This window comes from Papaver somniferum, chromosome 4 (genome assembly GCF_003573695.1).
Source record: "Papaver somniferum cultivar HN1 chromosome 4, ASM357369v1, whole genome shotgun sequence".
NCBI classification, from domain to species: Eukaryota; Viridiplantae; Streptophyta; class Magnoliopsida; order Ranunculales; family Papaveraceae; genus Papaver; species Papaver somniferum.
In genome coordinates, this window is record NC_039361.1 from 117,637,417 (window position 1) to 117,643,238 (window position 5,822).

Consider the following 5,822-nt stretch of genomic DNA (forward strand, 5'->3'; position numbering starts at 1 on the left):
TTATGAATAAAACTTGCCATTCTTTGAAAGATCCCAAGCCCTCCTGTCAGGAGTGCAAAGCTGGCTTAAGGGAATGATGACAATCTTCTTAATAGAAGCATTATCAAAGTGGATGTTAAGTTTGGACAGATTCCAGGTTATGGTATGAGAGTCAATAAAATAAGAAACTTTAATACTAGGATCAGGTGGGACTAGAGGGTTGGGTATAGCAGTACCCAAAGATGGGATCCATTATCATACCAGGGGTCAATAAATTGACCATCCCCAACAATCCAGGAGATAAAAGGCTTGATAAGTTCTTTTATATGCAAACACTTCCAAGTCCGAGAGCACTTACCAGTACACTTGGCATTCAGGAAATCGGTTCTAGGAAAGTATTTGGCTTTGAGAACAGTAGGTAGCATACAAGTAATATTTTCTAGAATTCTCCAGGCATTCCTATCCAGCATATCTAGGTTGTTTAACTCAGCCTTTATAAAGCCTAGACCACCTTCAGCCTTAGGGGAACATAGAATGTCCCATCCTAAAAGATGCAGTTTCCTGTATTTAGGATCTAAAGTCTCTCCCCACCAGAATTTAAAAATATGGGAGTCCATTTGTTTACACAGATGTTTTGGAATAAGAAAGGATCCCATTTGAAAAATGGGGATAGCTTGGCCAATATGTTTAATCAAAGTAGGTCTAGCAGCTCGAGACAGGAGCTTATGTAGCCAAATAGAGATTCTGGCATCCACAGCTTGGAGAATACCCATATGGGTTTTAATTTTATAATCTTGAAACACAGTAGGAGTGCCAAGATATTTTTAGCCCAAATCTCTGCTATTAATCTCTGGAATGTTAGACAGAAGAGCTTTCTTATGTTCAAGATTTTTTCTACTGAATAAAATACCAGATTTATCAAAGTTTATTTCTTGCCCAGAGGCCAAGCAGTATTTTTGAAGATAATCTTTGATAACTTGAAATTTTTAAATAGTAGCTTTAGAAAACAAAAAAGAATCATCAGCAAACAACAAATGTGTCATTTCTGGAGCATCTTTACAAACCTTGATGCCTTCTAAAATTCCTTTCTTTTGAAGGATATCAATGTAATAAGAAAGGGCTTCAGAGCAGGTGATGTAAAGATAGGGGGATAATGAGTCTCCTTGTCTGAGGCCTCTTTCAGGTTGAAAATAACCCGTGGGGCTTCCATTGAGAAGGACAGAGTAGGAAACTGCAGAAACACGCTGGTTAATGAGTCTGATCCAGCGGTTTGAGAGACCCATTTTAGTCAATACATTCTCAAGAAAAGACTATTCTAGCTTATCATAATCTTTGACATGCCATGCCTTCAATTTTGTCACAATGATTGACATCAAATATAGCTTCATTAGCTAGTAGAATATTATCAGAAATACTCCTCTTAGGAATAAAGGCACTTTGGTTTTGAGAAATTATGTTACTCATGAAGGGTTTAAGTCTATTAGCAAGAGTTTTTGAAAGAATTTTGTAAATGAAATTGCAAAGCCATATTGGTCTGTACTGGGATACAAGTTCAGTAAGAGGAACTTTAGGAATGAGAGCTATATTAGTGTGATTAAAAACTTTAGCAATGTGCCCTATCCTGAAGCAGGTTTGACTCATGTCAATGACAGCCTCACCTACTATATCCCAATTTTTTTGATAAAACAATCCTGTAAAACCATCAGGACCTGGAGCCTTTTTCCCCCCATTTGAAAGACAACATTCTTTATTTCTTCAACAGTTAGAGGTAAATTCAGAAGAGAGTTATCTTCAGGATAAAATTTTATGGGGAGGTCAACAAGGATTTCATCTTGAAATTGTTGAGGGTGAGAAGAATACAGATTTTTGAAATAATTTATAAAAGAAGTTCCAATACTGTCTCTATCAGTTAGAATAGTATTTGTGGAATCCTTTATCCAGCTAATAGCATTTCTTTTTCTCTTAAAGAGGGTAACTGAATTTCTGTCACCTTCCATGAGCCAAACCTCCTTGGACTTATCCTTCCAATATAGTTCCTCTAGATTGTAGAGGTATTCCAGTCTAGCCTTCAACCTAGATGTAGCACTAGTATCAGTAGTATTAGAAACCTGGACCTCAGTCAATTATTTTCTAATGGTAGATATATTATTTTAAATATTACCAAAACAAGATTTGTTCCAGTACCTAAGACCTTTTTTGGTATTTAAGAGCTTAGCTTTTAATTTATAGGCAGGAGAACCTACCACATTAACAGACCAAGAGTTAGCAATGATATCTCTACAAGTAGGATCTTCAATCCACATATCCATGAAATGGAAAGGCCTAGGCATACAAAATTCCTCATAATTGAAACCAATATGCATGGGGCAATGATTAGAGGAGTCTCTAGGTAGATTATTAACACACAGTTTGGGGCAAAGGTCCTCAGCAATTCGATTTAAGAGACATCTATCTAAGCTTTCAAGAATTAAATCAGGACCCTGCTGCATGTTAGACCAAGTAAATCTAGGACCAGAGAAACCAGGATCATGCAAGTTGAAAACAAACAATTTTCTAAGGGTTAATAAATAAGAATCATCAACCTCTAACCCACCATTTTTATCTTCAGTTCCTAAGAGAGCATTAAAGTCACCTATAAAGAAAACTGGTTCATGATGTAGTCTTTACAGTGATAAGTAGAGAATTCGTTTCTCGGATTTGTGAAGTTGTTGATTTTAGACTTAAATAAAAATATTCTAGAAAATAAAATAAAGGATAATGACAATATTGAGAGAATACTGGGAATTAGGATTTCACCAATTCTTATTCTATGGTTTGAATAATAATTCTTAGACAATTATGGCTCCAAAAACAACGTTTACTGACTCTTAATCTTGCCAAGGTAGATTTTATAAAACATTAATTGTAAATGGTATGAGTTATCAAAACACTAAAGCTAAGCATAACCCATCAAACTAAATGACAACTAATTAATATAAAATCATAATTCAATTTATATTAATGCAAAAGTCATAAAAAGAATTAAATAAAGTTACCACAGTGATGAGAATTGGATTCCTCCGTCATCCCAGTGATGCGGTTTAGCTCCGCACGGTGAAAACACACTCAAAACAATATTTTATATCTCTAAAAGGTGTTTCTATTGAAGAAATTGTTTAAGACAGAGATTTGCAACGCCTTATCAATGTTACAGACGTCACTGTTACAATCCAACTGTTGCAGATTTAAACCTAACTGTTACTAAGCTACTGTCGCATACACTGTTGAACAATGACAGTTCTTTTCTGTTTGTTCTTCGTGTTCTTCAGAACGACACTTGTGTGGTGTCGTCTGCAACTTCTCCTTCTTCTTCACCTGCTGCTGCTGCAACTCCTCCTGCAGCGTGATTTTCTGCCTCATCTCTACCCTAAACTCTCGATGTCCCGCGATGAGACTCTGTTCACCTTATTTATACAGCACAGGCTCAGTAAATCCCAACAATATCTTCTCAACCCATCTCTTTTCTTCCACGCAAAGTCACGGATTTTCCTTGTTTATCTCCATGTACGCGTCAAACTTCTTCTTGGATAGAATCAAAATCCAACAGGTAATATTCTCAACCCTTTCTGTACGTATTTACCAAAAATAAACCAACTTCCCGTAACTTCTCTCTTGCCCTGCTTTCACGAGAATCATCATGGACATCCCTGTTTTCTTGTCAAAGCGCATACCAACTCCAGTTCATCCAAAAAGACCCAAACCAATCCATACCCAAGAGAAGAATCCAAACTAAACCTCGTTCAATATCGCCTTCAGAATCCCGTAGACTTCCACCTCCCTGTTTTGCTTCAATCGGCTTAACTAGCCCAACTGGATCCAATCGAACGACTATATCTTCCCTGTTTTGGCTTAACATACTTATCTAAAGAAATTCCAGCGATTGAATCTCCCTATAATACGTTCAAAATTCAAACCCTAACTCTGCTGGTCGCTGCTCAAAAATTCCCGCCAAAACTTCAATTTCAAATGGTGAAGATGAGTGCCCCTTATCCGGACTAGGGGTGCGAATAGCACTTTGGGTGCAAATAGTAGATGTGGTGTGCAAATAGCGGTGGGTTACCCCTTATCCATTTGAGGGATGTCTTCAGTATTTTTTTCCGTAGAGTCCAAATACCAATTTTCGAGCCAATTTCTCCGCGCATGTTTATTTCTCCAAAAATACCTACAAATACATAAAATACCAAAATAAGTACAAAAATGGGTACTAACAATATTAAAAATCGAGATCAAAATAGACACATAAATGCGTCTATCAAATACCCCCAAACTTATTATTTTCTAGTCCCGAGCAAATCAAATCTACAAAATAAAATCCTAACTCACTGTCGCAGGCATCGTCTGTTGCATTTAGCGTATGCAACAAGCCTTTAAACCCCTAGGTGGCCCTAGTGGCCGAGTTGTAGTCTCGGGAGGGCTTACCAGAGATATACCTATAAAACCTTTAATCCATACCCTAGCTATCTACGCAGAACCTTGGAAATCACTAAAGAATCTCCTTGGTTGGCATACTTATTGACTACAGGAGGAAGTACCCTGATGCGAAATTCCAATTGTTGTACACGAGTTTGCACTCAAGTATACTAAAATTCATATATAAGTGATAGAGATATACTCAAATAGTCGCACTATGGACATCAATATCCGGTGTCAACAAATCACATGGATAGATTAAGAGATGGATATAGAGAAAAACATAGATGGTTTTGATGTTGACTAGGTGAACGGTGTTTCTCATATCTGTCTGAAGGCCACTGCAAAAATGAACCTATCCTAATGGACTGAGATACTGGTCTGACTAATATCAACCCGACTGGCATATACAAGGGAACCAGTGGTCGATAATCCTAACTCTAGGTCAACTCAGCTGGCATATACAAGGGAACCAGTGGTTGATTTTATTGAACAATTTATTCCATTTGGCTTGATGGTCTGGTCTCAATTTCTTTTTTTTTTCTTTTTTTTTCTTGTATCTCAATCACTTTATTTCACTCTAGCAGTGGTAAAAACTTGATTCGTGTGCCCCAACTAAACACTTAGACAAACATATTTTAAAAAGAAATCAAAATAAAAACAGAAGTGAAAAGGACTCAACGAGATATAGCGAAACTATCATGTTATTTCTAACACCTGAGCTCTGTGATTTTATGAATAGACTCTTTAGATGTTTCCATCTAATCAAATTGGTTCCTCAACTCCTACTACCAAGATGCTTCCATCCACTTAGATTGGTTAGTGTCATCCTTAATAAGCATAAATTTCTAGGCTCTGGAGTGTAATATAATGCAACTAAAAAGTTTCTCCCATACCCCCAAACTTAAATCTAACATTTTCCTCAATGTTCTAAAGATAAAATTAAAAGCATGAACAAGGAGAAACTGTTACCATTTGAAGCAAAGAGTTAAGGAAAGATATTAACGTGTTGCATGAGATTGGGTTACCTCCCAAGAAGTGCTAAATTTAAAGTCTTCATCCAGACGTCAAATACCACAAAATGGCTAATTACCTTTCAAATCATATATCAATAGCTGAAACAACTGTGGATTAACAATGCTAAATAAGACTGCCACAATTATAAGATAACTGCATCGGATTAGAAAAATGAACATACATAGCACAACATGATCTAAAATTTCTTGCAAGATAACTGAGTTTATCTGTGGCGCCGACTTGGGTTTCATATGAGTTTCTTGACAAATAGATTCATTCGAACAACAGGTCTCTAATAGCTGGATTTTCTCCTGGACAGTATCAGGAGGATCAGGTTGTGGAGTCGGAAGAGACTCAAGTAATACCTCGGGCATATT